We start from the raw sequence: 21055 nt of genomic DNA, 5'->3' as shown, positions 1-21055 counted from the left end.
CAAAGACAAGCGAAGCAGCCACGGAAGAGTTCCAGAGGTTATCACCCGTCGCAAACCAAGGTTAGGTTTTTCTGCTATGCTTGTGGTGCGAGGGAACAGCTGTCGTATGGTCCGCCACTTGGTAATTTTTTGGCGCCACACATGGCCCGACGAAGAGTCGCCAAGGCCGTCAGACACTACGGACGCCGAAAAAAAAACATCAGCGTGCAAAACATAATAGAAACCACCAAGCATAAAAATATAAAAAAATAGGCCTATCAGTTAAAAAAAATTACATCTGGCCTATTTTTTTAATAATAAAAAGATCGGGGCATAAGGAATTTCGGGCATAAATATTCTATGCATTAAAACTAAAACCTGGACCCTTTTTTTAATAAATGGATCTGGGCATGAAAAATTCTGTAGGTTCATTTTAAATAATAAACCGATTAAAACAGAAGGCATGGCAATGGATGAATAACTAATAAATACAACAAAATAATAAAACAGTATGATACAACCTGAGCAGTAGATAATAATCCAAATGACGTAAGCTACAGAAGGGAGGAATAATAATCAAAGATAGAGAGAGACGCGCTGGAAATGGAACAACGGCTGTTTAGAATTTTTGAAAAAACGCAGTGAACAAAAGAAAAATCCTGTTTGGCGAAGCCAGCACCATCTGGTATCACCCAACGAAACCAGAAAGGTGTTAAAAAATACGGCAACCCAGAGAAGCATTATGACGGTCTTGGCGACTTATCGCGAGGAAAAAGGCGCCAAAGTCGTGGCTGACCATACTGCATCTGTTCCGGTGTGAGTGGACACAAGTCCTCAACTTGCAAGTTTGCCAAGAGTACGTGCCATTCATGTGGGAAGACAGGACACTTAGCCAGAGTATGCCACTTAGTGAAGAACAGATGGAGTGTCGGAGTCAAAGGCCAAACAGAGTGAATCAAGTCGATCAGCTGGATAACTCGTCTCCTGCGTTTGATGTGTTGACGTTGAACTAGATGTTTGATTTCCCACTACCTTGTACAGTGCAAGTCATGATTCAAGGGCTACCTATGGTAATGCAGGTGGACACGGGAGCACCTTTTTCGCTGATGCCTTACTCAATGTTCAAGAAGCACCAATGTCAATTTCCACCTTTGAAAGACACTCATATCAAGCTCAGGTCTTTTACAAGGCATAGTCTGAAGATAGTGGACCCGATGGATGTTTCTGTGAAGTACGAATCCAAATGTGAAATGCTTCCGATCCTGGTGGTGGATCAGTGTTCCGTGATCTTGATGGGACGAAACTTGATCTTCGAACTAGGGGTGTTGAGCACTATTGATCCGGCTGGCTCTACGAACACTATCCAGGTTGACGTGAAATCTTCTTCATGGGACTTGCAGGCCGTCTTGGATGAACATCAAGAACTGTTTTCGGGGGCCTCAAGAAGCTGAAAAATGTGACGGTTTGTCAAAAAAGGAAAGACTGTGCTTCACCGAAATTCTTCAAAGCTCGCCCTGTGCCTTACGCTTATAAGAAAGTAGAAGAAGAAATAAGTAGACTTTTGTATTTAGGCATTTTGAAATGAGTGTCGTAATCGGAATGGGTGACACCTGTAGTACCAGTCCTGACGGCGAATGGTAGGATTCGCTTGTGTGGTGACTTCAAGCTCATCGCCAACGTTGCTACAGATCTCGAGAGGCATCCGTTAAACAAGGTCAAGGATTTGTTCGCTTGTCTTTCAGGGGGAGTCCTGGGAGTGACTTTTTCAAAGATCGACTTATCGGATGCGTACTGTCAATTGAAATGGGATGAAGCTTCCAGGGACTTACTAGTAATTAACACTCATAGAGGTTTGTTCAGGTACACGAGACTGCCTTTTGGGGGTAGCGTCAGCTCCATCAATTTTTCAGAGAGAAATGGACAAGTTCTTGCAAGGACATGAAAATGCATTGTCCTGCCTAGACGACTTGGTGATAACTGGCAGCTCTGTTTCGGATCATTTAAGGAATTTGAGCAAAGTCTTGTGTACTTTGCATGGAGCTGGTATTAAGTTGCATTCCTCGAAGTGCTCGTTCATGCAGACGTCGGTAGAATATCTGGGGCATAGAATCGATGCACATCCAGTGCAAACGAAGTTGGAAGCCATTGAGAAGGCTCTCGAGCCAAGGACTGCGGATGAACTGAGGTCTTTCATTGGTTTGCTTATGTAGTATGCAAAATTCCTTCCAAATATGTCCTCTATGCTTGCACCATTGTATAAGTTGTTGAATAAGAACTCCTGTTGGAAATGGACTGAGCAGGAAAGGAAGTCCTTCGAGGAAGCAAAGAAAAAATTCTCTATGTTGTCTTTGTTGGATCATTTTGACAAAAGTTAGGAAGTGCGTCTCGAATGTGACGCTAGTCTGTACGGAGTAGAAGCTGTGTTGTCCCATCCCTCAGCTGTGGGAGATCGTCTTATTACTTTTGCGTCTAGATCCCTGACGAAAGCGGAAAGGAACTACAGCCAATATCTTCTTGGAAGAACATTCACTTTGGTAACCGATCACCAGCCCTTAGTAAGCCTGTTTTCTGAGACTAAACCAGTGGCTGCAATGGCTGCTTCTCGCATTTGGCGATGCGCGCTTGTACTATCAGGGTACTCGTACAACATTTTGTATCGGAAAGGATCTTCTTATGCTAATGCTGATGCTTTCAGTAGGCTACCTGTGCCAACAAGTGTGTGGTCACAACATGGGGTCATCCATGTCCGAGCTGCGCCGTATCACCCGCAGTCAAATGGGTTGGCTGAAAGAGCCGTGCGCTCCATGAAGGATGCGGGTGAGGAAAATTAAGGGCAGCTCCCCTTCCAAGAAAGGCTTGATAGATTTCTGTTTCACTATCCAAGGACACCTGTCTCCTCAACTGGTCAAGCTCCTGGTACGGCAATGTTCAGGAGAGTCATGAAAAGCAGGTTGTATCTGTTGAAACGGAGGCAACATCTGGCGACGGATCCCAATCTCAAATTCAAGTTTCCACTTGAGGATAAGATATGGTGCAGGAACCACGCAAATGGCTCAGTGGGGATTCCAGGAACGGTTTCCGCTTCAAGGGGTAGGGTCATGTGAGTACTCCTTCTGGTCACGTGGTTTGGCATCGGGACCAATTGCGTCAACAGCTTTCGGTGTCACCTTCGCATTCAGCTAGTTCCGAGGTATCCCAGCAGCCCAATAAATCAGTGGGGCCCGATCAGACGGAGAATACAGAGTCCATCAGAAATGAACCGACGAAGGCAAGTAATCCTCAAGCTGTTGATTCATCACCTCCTCATTTGAGGCGATCATAACGTCCCAGGTGACCACCTGAAAGACTAGGTGTGTAGTGGGTTGCCTAACTGAACTTGTGCATTTCAGTGCAGACTTTCTTTTAGAAGAGAAGGTGTTATATTTATGTATGACTTGGCGACAGCGCAGAACAGGAGCTTCAATACGTGTGTGCCATTCGATTGCCAGGATTAGAGCTCTGGCAGCCATGGCGGTCGGTTGTGTTTCTCCGTAGCTATTGTACTAATGTTGGAATAAAGCTTATTTATGCTATTGTATAATTCCGAATGATCCGTCAGTCTGACTTTTATAAATGTCTAGTGAGAGACGTTTCACAGTATGAGCAATAAATCTTTCCAACAGTAGTGCGATTTCTCTTCGCCGAAATATCCAACAAAAAAGAGCCAAAAGCAAGTGTCGTAGATAGGGTTTTTTTTAAAGTCACACAAAAGGAATACAGGAGAAGTGAGTCCTTAAGTCACCCTAAATGATAGTCTTCCTCTCTCTGGTCATTTAGATTAAGTTAATGTGCAAACATTATCGTTATTGTATGTTTATTTATGGCATTATTATATTTATTTTATTTCGTTATTGATTATATTTTGTTTTAATGAATGAATGACATTTTTACTAGTCATTTTCATGTGAATGAATAATTGTGGAACAAATTATCCAAGTTTTCATTATTTCCTATGAAGAAGTTTGATTCGAATAACGAGCAATTCGGCGCAATGGATTAAGCTCGTTAACCGAAGTTCCACTGTGTATAGTTAGACCATGAAATATGTTCATCAATTAAAACTCTGAGATATTTAACCGAATCGACAAACTTTAACTCATCCTGTTTGAATTTTAATGGTAATGGCAACGGTTTTTGCCATGGTCTGAAAAGTATACAAACCAATTTAGAAATATTTAGTTGTAGCTTATTTATTGATACCCAGGTGCTTAATAAGTTGATCATAGTTGATTTGATCTATATATATATGATTTGAGTATTTTGTTTACCTGAATTTAAAAGGGCTGTGTCGTCTGCATACATAAACACTTTGCAATTTCTGAATATTTTATAGACATTGATATAGACCAGAAATAAAAGTGGTCTGAGGCAAGAACCCTGAGGTAACCCACAAGTGACATTGTTGACACTAGAGTTGTAAGCTCCAATATTTACAAATTGTTTCCTGTTTGAGAGGTAAAACTCAAAAATACTCTATTGCTACACCATAAATTCCATAGAGTTTTTTAGTAAAATTTTGTGGTTTACAAAATCAAATGCTTTCTTAAAGTCAAAGAATATTTCGTAAGTGAAATTACCATCATCTTATAGCACATTGCACTGTATCAATGAACCATATAAGTGCAGTTTTAGTTGACATATTCTTACGAAATCCAAATTTTTTTCCTTATATGGAGCAATTGTTTTCTAGAAAATTCCAAATTCTATTGTACATTGCTTTCAGTGATTTTACTCAAGGTTGGCGAAATTGATATGGAAAGATAGTTTAGGAGATCAGCTCGATCACCCTTTTTAAATTACGAAATTACTTTTGAAATTTTTTATTCATCTGGAAAAATTCACTTTCAAAAATCAAATTTATTAGATTTAACAAAAATTTAAAAAAATTCATTATTTTTTCTCGCAATACGTATACTTATCTTATCGAAACCAACGGATGATTTAGAGCTAAATTTTGATATTATTCTGTTTAGTTCATCAGTAACTGGGTTCAAGAACAAAGAATTCGAGACAGATGTTATATTATAATTTAAAAAAATTTCATTATTAACAGCAGGTGGCGTATCAGCGTTATGATTACAGAATACACAATTTAGTGTTTCTGTAATCTCTTGAGTATTAGCTGATTCTGATACAGACCCTAAAATTTTTAGGCTCGGGATCACAGTAGATTGTTTGGTATTCTTATTTAAAACTTCATTAATTACTTTCCTTTTTTTTATTTCTGAAACATTTCCATTAGACTTTAAAAATTGATCTTCAAAATATTTTTTTCTTTTGGCATTTCGTAAAGTAGATGTCAGTATACTTCTATAGGTTTTATATTTTTCTCTTAATTGAATGTTGAAAGGATTTGATTTTAATTTGTCTTTGTTTTTAATACTTAAGAATTGAGCTAGAGACCCAGGATTGTTTGGGAATGCTGTACCTTTTTTAATTCTGACTTTATTTCTGCTTCTTTCAATATATCCTCAAAATGTTTAGAAAAGATTTGATTAGCAGTGTTAGGATCATTGCATGACAATATATCAGAGAGACCCAAGGTGGATCAGATAATAAATTTAGTTTATGATCATAACGAATGTGAATTTCATTGTCTGTAAATATTATTTTTTAAATTATCAAGATAAATAAAGATCAGATTATGATCTTTTATATTGGAATTTATAATGTTCACTGTAAATATTTGTTCTGATAAAAATATGATCCAAAGCTGATGATTTTCTAGTGGCATTGGTTATAACATACTCTAGTCTGTAAGACTAGTAGATATAGTATACTATTAGTAGACTAATTTATGTTGATATCACCACAAACTAATATTTTTGTTGACTTTGTGGTCAGCAGCTTAAGACAGAGTTAAGTGACTCTAGAAATCTGTTCACATTAGAGCTAGGAGGTTGATAAATTGATCCAATTATGAAGCTGTCTTTTGAATTATGATAATTAACTTCAATCCCCATATTGATTCATATTCATCTGTAACTATTTCTGATTTGCATTTGTAATTCAACATATTACAAATGTATATATACAACGCATTACAATGTAAAAATATGTCTGGAATGCATGTGCAATCTAGTGAGCCACCGTATGAGCTATCTTTTCTAGGTGAAATTAATAGTTCAAAATCTTTAATACCCAAGTAATTACATTCTATCTTATTAGTGACCCTGATTTCACTTAACGTGATAATTTTAAATGGTTTTTTACAGCACGTCAAAATTTCAGATAATGAGTTGAAGTTCTTTTTAAGGCTTTGTATATTTGCATGAAACAATGATAATTAATAGTGTTTGTTGTTGTATAGTGGATAAATTTCCTTGAAGCTAAAATTTCTACAATTTATTAACTGCAAAGAGTTTATACCAAACTTTTTTTTTTTTTATTACATTTTTAAATTTAATTGAAAAAAAATTCTATGAAATAAGAAAAAATTTGGGAAAGTACTTATCTTTTTCTAAAACCTTGCCTTTCGTCCATAGGAAGCACCAATCATGAGTCTTCTTTGCTGCCAGGGACAGGGTGTAGATCTTTTGCATCTTTGGTGTCAGGTGTTCATCGAAATAGATCCTTGTCGCTTCTCCTGGAAATCCAAGATCCTTGGTTGTAGACTGCCTCTTTTCTTTTTTCCGTTAGTGAGTATCTTAGTGAGTGCCAACGGTTTACAAAACTGACTATAATTGGTTAAATTTTTCCTCTGTCTTTTCTGCTTCCGAAAGAGTAACTTGCTTCGATGTTGCCTTTGTCCATTTTGTCCATTATCACTTCCATTATCTCTGCAAGTTTCAAAACAATCTCGTCTGTATCCTCACTTTCTCCTTCAGGAACATTTGGAATGATGAGGTTATTTCTTTGTGCATAGGCATCCATGTGTTCAAGCCTATCTTCCAGCATTTGGTTTTTGCACCATATCATTTTGTTCTCCTCCCATAGTTTCTTATTCTCATCTAGTAATTTGCTGATGGAACTGTTTCAGCTCTTCAAATTTCTTGCCCATGAATTTGACACTTTCTGGTAGATCACTGAGGGAATTCAAGCATTCTAGTTTTCCACTAATGGTATCCAGTGCAGTCAGCTATTTTTTTCTGAGAAAAAAAATTGACTCCTTTGATTTATGTATTCCTTACATTCATTATTTTTTAAATTGTGTCAATTTTCGCTGACTAGCTGTACTTAAAGTGAAATTTGTGTGTCCTTTAACAGAACAAAAAATTTTGCAAAAGAATGTATGATCGCACTGGAAAAGCAGCAATTACGAATCTGTCTTCACCATCAAGAGGCTAAAGCTGTCTAAATTCAAGGTGTGAACGATCATGGAAAAGTCACGAAATAAGAGAGGTCACAGGTGTTTTAAAATTAATTCTCAGATTTTTCCAGCAAATTCCTGTGCTAGATTTTACATTAGAAAACCACAGCCTCTTATCAGGCCTTTCTTGATACCCACGATCGTGCATTGGTGGTGGCTGAAAATGAGGTTTCCAACTTTGAGTGCGAACATAGTTGCGGTTGGTTTTCGATTTTGAACGTCTGCACCGTTATGGAGTGGTTCAAATTGAGTTAAAAACCTGAATTTCAATTTTTTAAAGTAAAAACTATTCTATGAAGTAACAATTTTTTCAATGTCGCAAATTATCGAGTGTTAAATCGCCAATCTCGCCGGATAACGAGTGTTAAATCCCCAAACATATCATGGTTATTTCTCCAAATTTTTATCGCTGAATGAAAAATTTGATAGCCAAATTACTAAAACTAACACGATTTCTCAGCAGGAATCATGCCCACAAAATTGGGGAAAATAATATTGATTGTAACTAGTCATTTTCTCGTTTCTGATTTGAAATATAAATAGCACTTCCTGAGCACTGCCTGATGTATCAGAGAACATTCATGTTTCCAAAACTACCTTACTTCTGGTCAAAGTCTTTTTGACTGGAGTTACCACTTCTACTCATGAAAGAAAGGCAGTGCCCTGATTGCACCTCAACTGGGTCCTCTCACTTAGTTGTCTGAGAACCAACCTCTCAATTATGGAATAAAATCAGCCCAGGATTAGCTATAAACAGTAAATTCTGGTTTAGTGTCATTGTGGGAATAAAATGACTGGTTCTGGATAAATTTGAAAAATTCTCTTTGTCATATTCTATACGGGGGAGGGGCAAAGAGCTTACGATGCTTCTTGCGACAGAGCCTGGGTGTCTCACGGTTTCTACAGTCTCCAGTCATATTCTATAAGATTGGTCCCAACTCTATGTCCTAGAACTGTGTGTTTTTTGTGAAGATATTGGCTGCAAATGTCCAATTTTTATTGCTAGTTCTACTTCATCAACTGTGACATAGTTGTTACCATTGATACATAGCAACTTCTTCATTGTTTTGGAACAAAGGTCTAATGGGCATCACTGCTAGAAGCGATAACCATCAGGTATTTGCTGTAAGATTCCAGGAAAGCTGGAGTCCAGGCTCCAGCAAAGCTGAAATTAATGGACAAGCAGAGGTCAACAAAAATTCATAAAACTTGGGTATGTGGTAGACACTCTGATAATGATCCCTCACAGCTACAGTGACCATTTTTGTCACATCATATTCTACATACCAGGGCTGATTGTATTGGGATCTACAGTTTATAGCCGATTCTAAAACACAGTTTCAGAGGACAGTTATTATGAGAAACATTGGTCTGAGATGATCTAACAAACCTATGAAATAAGTTGCCCTGGATCTGTCCTTTTTTTAATGATTTTCCCATGCACACTACAGTGCTTTCAGATAGAGCAGTTATACCGACAACTAGGGGCTCCACATCTGGGAATGGGCTTTGCCTAGGTTGTTATTTTCTATGGACACCTGGGTCACAATTTTTCATGAATCCTTTTGTTAAAAAATACAGTGAAACCTGTCTAAGACGGACATCGTATGAGACGAAACCTGTCTTAAGCTGAACAAATATATAGTTTAATGAGTAAGTAATGTTTTTTCAGTATTAGACAGTTTCCGTCTTAAAGAGGTTTCCTAACACAGAAATGGAGGGCATACTTAGTCTATTCGTAGATACAAAACCTGCTAAAACTGAAAGAATTTTTGGCCACGTGCAAGTTTTTGTCCTTTGGATGGTCAGAAAGTAACGTCGTTCTGATCCCCCTATTTGTTAGGCGAACTCTTTCACTTCTTGCAAAAATGATGAATGCTTATTATCTATCTGAACTGGTTCTGGGAGGTTGGGCTTGAGAGAAAGCGGATTTACTATTGAAAATTTAGTAAAAGCTTGTTTAGCATTTCATTTATGATAGAAATAGTGACTTTTGTTAGAAAACACTTCTATTTCTTGGAAAAAGTTTGATAATTTCGGGAGAGTAGTATACAAGGAAGACTGAATTATTGTTCATAATTTAGCAATACCGTGCTTTTTGGCTACTGCAGAGATTTTCATTCAGTGTAGAGATGGCCACCAGTAACAAGAAACACATATTGGATTTCAACACAAAAATGACGTTTGTAGAGGCATAAAAAAAGGAAAATTTATATATAAGGGTTACATATATGTAGAATCTTTTTCTTTCACAAACGTTATTGGTCATTGATCAATCATTATCACTGTTTTTTTAAGAAGGTATGCAATTTCTCAATTTTTATTTTAAATACAGTGAAACCTTGCTACAACGATACTCGATATAACTATATCCTTTGCTATGATAAATCTCTCTATAACAATATTTTTAAGAGATTTTTTAAATTGCTGTAAATCAATATTCTTTATATTTTGCTCAAAATTGTTTTGAATTTAATTTTAACTTCATCACTTGTTTTCCTTCTGAAGGCATATGATAACATCAGTATTTTGCTCTAAAAAACCACTGAAAGCTAAAGTAAATTGTTAGCCTGTTGTTTACTAACTAGACTTGGTTTGCTTAATTTGTTACATTATTACATTTTACTTTCCAAACTACATTGCGTTGTTAACAAAGTCAATAACCACAGGCCCGTGTGAATGACAACTCCAAAGAGACAAAGTTACAAGACAGTTAATTATTCTTCAATTATTAGGCTACTCTAAATAAATGACATATATATGATTTACATTCAAAGTTAGGATTGTGCATTACATAGTTCAATTTTATATGGAGAATGATTAATTAACATTGGTTCGTAAGGCGGAATGGTGACTTACCCCAAATCCGGTCTAGTCCTTTTTTTCTCCAATTATTCTGTCTACTCCCATATTGAACCTTTTGGTGCCCCTTCTCGAAGTTACCAACTTCTGAACTCAATCTTTCTCTCTCTTTTTCACCTTCTCCTTTGACTTTCTTCTCAGCTCCTTATATATTTTTATTTGGCTATCCACCTACTCCTCCTTATATTCAATAAACTTCATCTCATTCGCTAATTCCGATTTTCTTCTTTCCTAAATTTTCTTTACCTAACTTCTCTTCACTTTTCATTATTGGATAAAATTTTCCTATGGACATGCTTTCCATTGGCTACTGCTATCATTTTGGTTTGGTTGGCATTCCTGTGAGAACTATTCCAGGAATTCACAAGTCTCCTTTTACCTATACCATCTGTTCTGACCCCAAACTTTCTCACGCTTTAACGTATATACAAAATTCTGAACAGCTGCAAATACTATTGAATTATGATCACGGCCGCTGAATTTTATTACCATATTCACCTTATATACTGAGTTCTTTTATAATGTCCTGCATCCTTTATGCGATTCATTTCAGTCCCCATATTTATAGATCTGCTTATCGCTACTTTTTATACTACTTCCGTGGCTCTGTATTCCTTACGTGCTATGCGCCAAATTTATAGGTTTCTTTTACGATCTACATTCTTTGGGACTCTTAACTTCTAACTAACACCTGACTGGTATGGTTTTGAAATAAAAAATTTCAAAGTCCTATCCTTTTATACCACTATCCCTTGAACGTTTCTATTTTTAACTTTTGCTAATTCCTTTACAATATAACAAAATTATTGGTATTGGTACTTTTTCTGTGTAAGGCATGAAAGTGCAATGCAGTAAACCTCTTTACAGCAGGGTTCGCACATCCTTACAAACTCCTAACTTTTCATTTCCCTCTGGAAGGGCCCTTATAACTCCTTACTTTTTGCAGCCACGCCTGAAAAAGTCCCTTTTTTTTTTCTGTGAAGGGATGATCTTTCTTAGAATAGGCATTCCCCATGGTGATGAATAGCATTGCCTAGAAAAATAAGAGGAAGCTTCCCCCGAATATAAAGAGGAAGAAAAGAGAAAAAAAAAATTTCCTCTCCCTTTGTAATAGGAAATGTGAAAGCAGGGGATGGGATTGGAACATCCAATGGTTGTGCATACCGGCCAACCGTTACGATTTTGTCGTATTTAGTAAATTAATACGATTATACGCTTTTGCTTCTAAAAATACGATTTTTTACCGAATCGCTAGTTTTGACGTGTTTTCCTGCCTATGTCGCAAACTGGTCAGCGTTGGAAATCGATGGTTCGTAGAACGACATCACTCCGCTGAACCAGTGGCCGAAAATTCCCCCATGCCCAGTGGTGAGAAAGTTTTTTTAAGTTTTTACTTATGCGGCAAAACGATGTCTCGAACCTCCTATATTACTCAGTATAGTGAGTGCAGACCTCACAGCTTTCCTATTTTTCCTACTATTTTCCTACTTTCGCTGCAATCGTCTTTTTTTTTACTGCAATTCTCTAATACTATTCCTATTTTATCCCTCCTTCCCATTTGCTTACAGCCAATATCTCACTACGAAAATTCCGAGAAACCGCAAAATGTCACTGCTTTCCGCAGTTTTTTTGACGTGTTTTATTCACATTACAACTCGCTACTGAAAAAGAAGAAAGGAAAAAAAATTTCAGTTCCACTGGAGTAAGGGACGACGACAAGTGTATCTTTTCGCCGCAGCGCCTTAAAGTGCTAAAAACTGAAGTCCAGTGGGGAAAGCAAATCTGTTTTGCAGATTGGTTACCGTAAATAAAAAGGCAAAAGAAAAGAGGAACAGGCTCTATCCACACACAAGAGATTCTATGAGAGACAATGGGTTTATCTCTCTTGGGATCCCGTAACGAGCATTCATCCCTGAAGCCAGGTTTTCCTAGGAGTAGGCTTTTTGCGCCGCGTGAATTTCGTGTCGGCAGAAATGAGTTACATAATGACGTTACGCATTTGTGTTTTCCAAGCATGCCGCATCGGCTCAGGACGGCTGTATAGTATATGACCCTGGCGTCATATACTCTATCGGCTGCATGCTCCGGTTTAAAGGGAAGAGACACAACACGAAAATGAAGGGAAGATCGCTGAAACGCGCGGCACAACTCCTCCAGAAGCAGTCTGCCGATCACGCCCGACATAAAGCTCTGTTGTGAGCCATATTGCGCTCTGTAGGAAAACAGTCGTACTGCTTTTCATATTGATGAATAGACTGCGTGTCGCGCTGGGTGATTCACGTTGCGCGCGGCATAGAAAACCTGCTAGTAAAACCCGGCTTTTAAAAGTGACAGCCCGGGCCACATCTGGTTTTACAGGAGGGGGGGGGGAAGCCGATCAGCCGCTATAGTTGAACCCACTTTTTTTAACCTTCAGAAAATAACTTTCGGGTATCTTTATATTAGGGGTCATTCAAGTATTACGTCAGCATGGATGGGGGATTTTCGATTTGCTGACTTGATGACGTGGAGAGGGGGGGTGGATGATTCTTACGTCATCAACCACCCTTTATAAAAAATATGAAATATTTTTAATGGCGTCTTACTTGGTGCGCAAAAAATGAGTAAAACTTTTCACTAGTTTGTGGGCACCTGAACTAACATTCTCCCTATTGAGTCTCCTACAGAGCCACTCTAGTGATCTTCAAATACTTAGCGGATCCAAATGCTCTGGAGCTGTGCCGCGCGTCATATAAGTGATCCGTGATTATGCCGCAGATCACTTAAGTAATCTGGGAATGTGCCTCGGATAACTTGAGTGATGTTGAACCGTACTGGTGGCAGGACCAATGCTCTAAAACTTTGTCACATGTCACTCAAGGGATCGCTTAATGTGCCACAGATCGCTTAAATGGTCTGGAATTGTGCCACAAGTCACTTAAGCGATTAGTAAATGTGTCACTTTGTTCATTTTTACAAAAATAGATTTAGGGACAGGCCACATCATAACGCCAGGGCCACATTTGGTCCACACAGGCCGAATGTTTACCGCAGGTCAAGGGTTACCAAGGGCTTAGAGAGGTAGGGTCGCAATGAATTTCTTGAGCAATTTTGGGTTCTTAGCTTTCAAATAGCATTGGAATTAACAAAAATTGATTATAATAACATATAAAGATATTTTGTTTCAAATACAAATACAACGCCACAACAGGCAAATTGCCCAACGAGGTGGCTGACTTAACAACATCATGGATCCCCGAGCCATTTTTTGGAGGCCCTACCTACTACTGCTACACCCCAAATGCACCCCCCCCCCCACGGAACCCCCCAACGAACCCGTACATGCGGGAATGTGCGTGTACGTGTAGTGCAACCTGACGTAAAGTTTGTTTCTGTGTAATGTTTGTTATGTGTAGTGCTGCCATCTGCCACCAGTTTTTTTTTTCTAACTATGAGTGAAGTGTTATGATTGAATGATTTATCGTTGTAGGACTGTTGCTCTCTGTGGCGAGACTTTTTAACAGGAAGATCGGCTCGCATTTGCGCCTTGAAGTTGGGAACCACAGAAAACCAACTTCAGCTGACCACCACTGTGGGGTTCGAACCCGGATCCTCGCATCGCGAGTCCGTCACTATAACCACTCGACCACCACAGCAGCAATATTTTAAAAAATATTTTGTGGATTAAAAAAATAAATTTTTTATCTGGGGGGAAGCCCCCAATTCAGATTCCACCAATAAGCGTTAGGAGGAAGGGGGGGCAGAGCGCTGACAGGGGGAGGGTGAGAGTTTTGCTGACTTTTTCTTATAAGAGGGGCGAGTCAAAAATTGCTGAAAATTTGCTGTCGTAATACTTGAACAGCCCCTTATTTTAAAGCATACATGTGCTCAACACATGGCCTAAATGTGGACTGCCTCAAGTGGCTCGTGGCAAATTCTTACTTCAATTGAGCGGCCCGCGGCGCATTCCCAGATTGTTTGAGTGAGTGATTTCCGGGGGGGGGGGGCTTTCTTTCTTTCAAACAAAGCACAACTCAGGTCTATTACCATCTATGGGCAATTTACTATCTAGGAAGTTGTGCTGGAAGTGTGCGTGTGTGCCTAGAGCAAATATAAATGATTTTGTAAGAAAAATCTTTGTCGGCTGTGGTTTTTATTTTGAATAAATGGAGGGGGAATGAATATCACTTTTAGAATTTTTATAATTTATGTGATGCTGTTATGAATTATATTTTTGACTAATACTTGAAGGTTTTAGAACACTGGTGACGACAGAAAGCATGCATGTGGATTGATTACTTTATGAATTTTTATGATGCTGGGTAACAAATCAAAACTTGTAATTTTTGAACCCCTTCTACATCTATATTTTTGAGAAGAGGGAAAGTTTGTTTGCAAATTAAAAATAAATTTGCATATGTGCCCTGCCCCTTTTTTGCTGTAGGGGAGTTGTACTTGTAAGTTATGAAGTTTACCATGACTCCTTAAAAACTGCTTGAAACTCCTTAAAAAGTCCTTACTTTTCATTTTGAAAATTTTGTATGAACCCTGTACAGGGGCAATTAATCAAATACAATTTTTTGTGGTGAAAACATAAAAGCTTATTTTCTGATATTATTAACAGTGTTGATGTAGAAAAGATGACAAAAACAGCATAAGTTTGATCACACATAAGGATAATTTTACTTCTCAATGTAAATGATATAATGTTTATAATCCCTTTACAATAATATTTTTCTTGGTCCGCAGAATATCGTTATATCAAAGTTTCACAGTATTAAAACATTTTCATTTTTGACAAAAGTAAGTGCTCATTCTATTGCTATTCAGGAGAACGTTTTGTATTGAAGTTTAACTATTAGTGCATTAAATATGAAATTTCAAATGTGTAGTTATTTGAAACAGCAAACATGAAAAAATTCAAAATAATGCATGACTCTTCTTAACACTCGTTGGTTTATAGAAGTTAGAGTGATGTTCTCAAAACTTAAGTTTCATAAATGATAGAAACAAATCAGTGCATATATTTTTATGTGCACCTGTATAAAACGGAAACCTGTCTGAAATGGAAAATAATTTCAGTCTCTGGACATTCTGTTTTATATAGGTTTCACTGTATATATAATGTGTGTATATATCCTGTGCAATCATGTGAATTAATAGCGGGGAAGGCTTGAGACAAAATTCTCACCTGTGAAAGACATTTTGGTACCCCTCTGGCATATAAGCCACATGAGTAAAATTATCTGGGGAAAAGTTGCAGATTTGTATATGGTGAGAGATAACCTTAGCATGAATGAATGCTAGGGGCTCCACCACTGGACTAGATAACCTTGGCAGTTTAGTCATTAAAGCTCTTATCCTGGGCTTTATATTCACTTACCTCATAAACTTACACATATTTATTGTATACTATCTGAGTTGTGTTCCAGCTAGATGAAATGAATAAGAAATTACAATTGTTTCTGAAAATTATTCCATCCAATACAGTCATAGTTTTAAATTCACAGAAAAGAATTTAATTTTTCATTCTCATTTTTGATTTGGAAGATAGATGACAATACTTGAACACATAACAAGTGCAACACTTACATGTATCATCTCTTCCTCTCTTTCAAACCAACCATGACCATATCGCTCCCTGGTGGGCGATAGAAGCTATGGATTTAACATAGTTTTGGAAACTATGGGTTCACTTGAGTTGGGGGTGATAAGAGAAAAAATTTATGAAGAAGGAGCGATGGGTAAAAGTGTGGAAAACTATGGTCTAGACAAAGTAATTTTGATTAATACTCATCTGGAAACCATTTTCCATTGAACACCAAACATGCACGTGAATGGAGTAAAAGGAAATGGCATATCAAGCTAGTGAATAGATGAAAATGAATAATAGAAAACTTAGAAGTAAAACAAGAGACTGAAAATCTGTTATAGATGCTGGAAAATAAAATACATGGAGCACAAATCAGTGAAAAATAGGGAGTGAAAACAGATTGAATTTTTTGTGAAAATTGAGAAAATCATTCTATTATATAAATTTCTAGCAGTTTAATCATTATTCTATAGTTTAAACTAAAAATAATTTAATTCCATATAGCTTAAATTGCTATAGTTTAACTTTAAATAATTTAAATATCTTGTTTTTAATCACTCAATTAAATTTCTTATCATTTACAATAAATATTCTAAGAATGACCCAACAAAAGAAGTTATCTCAAAAAGTATGTTGAATCAAACTGAGGTAATGATCAAGAGTTGACTCAAAAAGAAACACTTATCATTTTAAGTATGAAATGGGTGAATTCTGGTAAAAGAAGCAAGATCAAACGTTCAAAAATGCTTGAAACTGAAGAGAGCAAAAGCACAACTTAGACTTGCAATAGCGGCAAAAACACAAAAAATAATTGCTTTTCTAATTAGTGTTTCAAGTCTCTCCTGTTGTTGTTTTTTTTTTAAATTATTGATTATCAACTATACAAGCTAAATCTAAAAACACTTATTTACAAATTATTTTTGAAATCTGAGATACCATATGTATTAGCCTCTCATTTGTTGATATTGTAGAGAATGTAAAAAAATATATACATATATATGTTGTATTTCTACGTATACTACATATGAAGAAACGTTCCCTGATGTACGAGGTGCTGGATGTACCCGCCATGTTTTCGGATTCTTGGAATGTGCTTGAGAACAGTAGTGTAAATATAGGTCATGCTGTCTGGGGGTGTATAGAAGAAACCCATATACTCGCATCAGTTGAGGTTTGTCTTTTGCAAAGGGTAGCAGCAGCTCTCATCTGCTCTCGCCAATTTAAATAAATTCTCATTTTTCTTGATGTTATGGAATTGCTGCTGAGTCTACGTGTCATCTTAATTTAAATACTACACATTTTTTTAGTAAATACCACAAATAAGTCGGCAGGATATTTACTCAGTGGAATTCTAAGATATCAAGGAAAAAGTTGCCAAGAAGATGATCTCAACCTCTGCCATCGTCATCATCATTTTCATTCCCTATGCCATCCGTTCCTGCATCAAATCCACCACCATTGCTGAAATTCAAACCACCTGTTTTCGACAAAAACTCGACCATGACAGTGGAGAATTATTTGAAACTCTACTCATCAATGGGTAAGATTATCGGACTTGAAGACGCGGCACTGGTAATTCTTCATCCTCAGTCTTGGAGGTCGCGTGCTGAATTCTTTCTTGACTCAATATGACGTTCATATGTCATGGTCCACAGCATCTGAAATTTTGAAGAGCATCATCCCCACAAAACCGTTGAAGTATTTCACACTCTTCGATGAGACCAAGGTGTCCGATCTTCCGGATAGACTTGACAACTACTATGCTACCAAGTGCAAATATGGAAAACTCGCGAAACTAGAAGATAAGCAAATCATAGAAGAACTCGCCCATGGATTACCTCCTAATATTCAACGACTAATTATGGTTAATGAGCCGAGTACAACCGAAGAGTGGTATCAAATTGTTCACAAGTTGATAAACGTTGCGGAAAAGATGCAATTGTCTCCATCACATACATCAAATCCTAAACCTGGAATTCAAACGAAAGTCAAGATGCCTTTCATGTACCTTCTCCTGAGCGGCAAATGTTCAATTCATCAAAAATGCCTAAAGAACCTCGTCGAAGACATCTTGAACAAAAAAGTCAGCGTCACTATCATTGGCTGTCCGATTGCCATCTCCCAAGAGACCAATTCCGCAAGAATAATCCACATACTAATAATATGGCTTGCTCATCACAAACTATCCATGGATGTCAGCCAAGCCAAGCGCATAGTGCAACTGTGACGGTAGAGAGAACACGGAACCAAAGCAAGGATTCTCACAGCTATTGATCGAAGGTATACCAAGAGGACAAGAGACTATACCAATTTTTCCAGACAGAGTTGCCAGCATGAATGTTATTCCTCCTCACATACTAGCGAACTTTCACAACTGTCCCGATATCAACGACAAGGACAATGTAACTGTTTCTGCATTCGGTGGCGACATTAATAGTATCGGTTCCATCAATTCGCTGATCAGAATTGGAACTATTTCAAGGTATCTGAAATTTTTTGTATTAGACGTTCCTCAAAATTTTGCATTATTATCTTTAAAGGAATTTTAGAAATTTTTCTTAAAAATTGATTTTGTAAATTTTTGTGTTTTGCAATTTGATAAGGTTATTTCTATTTCAAATAGTAATCATAATATTGGTTTCAATAGAAGTTTCTATATTTCTCCTATGATTCCTATTTCTACTTGAGTTGAAAAGAAGAACTGCTCTAAGTTAGAAGTAAAGGATCATATTTAGTCATTGGTTAAACACTTTGATAATATTTTTGCAAAATCAAAATAACCACCTCTAAATTTTGATCCCCCTAGATTAATTCTAAAAGATAAAACACTGATTCACCTTTACCCTTATAAACCGTCCTTTTCTGATTCATCAGAAATTAGGAAACAAATTTCAGACTTCGTGAAATATCAAATCATTGAGCCTTGTGCATCACCGTGGGCTTTCCTAGTTTTTCTTGTAAAGAAAAAAGATGACGAAGCTGGGTCTAAAACAAGACTAGTATGCGTTTTTAGGAAACTTAATATTATTATGAGATCCGAACATCACCCGATCCCTAGAATAGACGACGTATTATATAAATTGGTATGGTCGAAAATATTTTCATCTATTGATGTTGCGTTGGCTTTTTGGCATACCCCTCTCCATCCGAAAGATCAAGAAAATAGTATCGATTGTCACCCAAGAAGGGCAGTACAAATGGAAGAGGTTGCCCTTCGGTTTAGCAAATTCCGCCTCAATGTTTGAAAGAATATTAAATACAATCTTGCAAAAATATGAACTTCCTTTCTTGGTCCACTACTTTGATGACAATTATTTTTTCAAACAATGTTGATGAACATGTAACACATATACAAAAGTTTTTTGAAATTTGTCAAAGGGAGGGACTCAAAATTTGTCAAAGGGAGGTACTAAAAATGCAAATTTCTCGAAGAAAAAATTAATTATTTAGGATTTGATATAACCCCAGGGCATTTTTCCCCATCTATATCAGACATCGAAGTGATTAAATCATTGTCAGTCCCAAAAAATGTTAAGCACTTACAATCATTTCTAGGAAGTGTAACGGTGTATCAAAGATTTATACCGAATTTCGCAAATATTAGACATCCGTTAAATCAACTCTTGAAGAAAGGGGTTCCCTTTGTATGGAATGATGATTGTTAATAGGCATTTGAACAGTTAAAAAATGCAATAATGTCAAAATCCATTTTGAGGATGTATAACCCTTAATTACCTTGTTATCTGTATTGTGATGCGAGTTCCACAGGAATTGCTGCGATTCACAAACAGCAATATCCAAATGGTGAAATGCATCCGGTTGGATATTTCAGTCGTGCACTTAGAAAATATGAGCTCAATTGGACTATAAGTGAAAATGAATGCACTGCAATTTTAACTTTCAACCTCTTGAAAAGTTCTTAAATCTCCCGAATTTTTACAAAAATCCCTAAATGTCCTTAAAAATTCCCTACTTTATTTAAAACAAATCCCTGCTTCTGAAAACAATCCCTAAGTTATTTCTTGTGGGACAAAAAGTCTTTTGCCTCTGTTTCTCCCCCCCCCCCCCCTTGAAATGACGTCACACATTGTAAATGGGGAAATTCCTTTTTTAAGGAAGTTTATTAACCCTCTGATGATAACAAGAAAAGTTTTTTGTCTTATCGAGCAGGGAAATAGCTTAGCAGCCAATAGTCCTGGATAATAATTGAAGATTATAGTGACGTGCATGTCATGGAGGAAAGAATAACAGGAGGTGGTGTGGCCAGCGCGTCCATTGAGAAAGCAGGGAATCAGGGTTGCGAGATCAAGCCAGTGATCGCTCTATTAAAGGGACCAAGAAATCCCAAACAAACCGTGGCTTCCCATGCTTTCCTATGAGAAACATCCCTGTTTTTAAAAAACATTCAAAAATTTTCTGTTCACTCTTCGGGGGAACTCAATTTTTTTCTCAAATTATGCGTATATACACTTAACAAGAGCTTTTACAATTTTAGTTGTTATTTGTTTTCGAATATTAACTTCAACGTGGAACCTCTTGCAAAAATAACCAAACTTTACCCATATCTTGTGCCACAAAATTTCTTTTTAGCATTTTAATTTTAAAAAAATTATGCCAAAGCATGTAACACCTCAGTGCTGAGAGAGAGAATGTTTAAAGACAAACAAGCAATGTTTCAAAAATCTGACTTTTTTTTGCGAAAAGAGCATTTTAATACAAAACATTAGCATCTATAATGCCTTTCAGCTGTTTATATTAAAATATTGTATAAATACTTCCAGTCCAGGTAAAACAAAAACTCCAACACAGACAATTTTTAATTTCAAATTCAGTTCGAAACTGTTTTTTGTCAACAGCCCAAGTGATTATTTTCCTAAATACTATAGGCCAGAAAGATGACTTATCACGGCTTGTAGGAAAGTTTTTATTTTTAATATTTTTTTTCTCAATACTACATCCACATAGCGGAAGGTTTGGATAGGCAGCATACGTATATTTCAGTAATACGTATTCAAGAATATGTGAGTGGTACAGAAGAAGGGTGGTGAAATTCGTACATAATAATAAAATACACAGTGGCAGAGGACACTTGAGCACTCCCAGTACTTTGAGGCATGGGGCGGCAAAATGCTGATTGTCCTGGGCAGCTGAATCATGTTTTCCCTGGGTGGCAAAAATCCTAACTATGGCCCTGTCAGAAGGTGCTCGAGCACCTCAGAATTGATTCAGAAATCAAAACTCCTCATGTAAAGCTTAAGACAAGCACCCATGGGCCACTTTCAAAATGCCCCGGA

At 37.1% G+C, this 21055-nt stretch overlaps 1 protein-coding gene across 19 annotated transcripts in view; it reads left to right on the top strand.

Moving 5' to 3' along the window:
* LOC149083287 (uncharacterized) overlaps positions 1-21055 on the top strand; it is a 42478-nt gene that overhangs the window by 2360 nt on the left and 19063 nt on the right. For 6 of the 19 annotated variants that reach the window (XM_089236520.1, XM_089236522.1, XM_089236521.1 and 3 more), the window contains exon 3: positions 6504-6656. The exons of 5 other annotated variants lie outside the window; for them this stretch is intronic. The gene's annotated coding sequence lies outside the window, so the exon portion shown is untranslated. Of the gene's footprint in view, positions 1-4351; positions 4474-6503; positions 6657-18217; positions 18244-21055 lie in introns of those variants that run through there. 8 more of the 19 variants (XM_089236514.1, XM_089236513.1, XM_089236515.1 and 5 more) reach the window with 5 other exon arrangements.

The sequence above is a fragment of the Pholcus phalangioides genome, unplaced genomic scaffold (assembly GCF_987345545.1).
Source record: "Pholcus phalangioides strain wild (caught in Gottingen) unplaced genomic scaffold, Ppha-v1.0 ptg000009l_1, whole genome shotgun sequence".
Classification (NCBI taxonomy): Eukaryota; Metazoa; Arthropoda; class Arachnida; order Araneae; family Pholcidae; genus Pholcus; species Pholcus phalangioides.
Note: the sequence above shows the minus strand (reverse complement) of the source record. Positions and strands in the feature narration are given on the sequence as shown.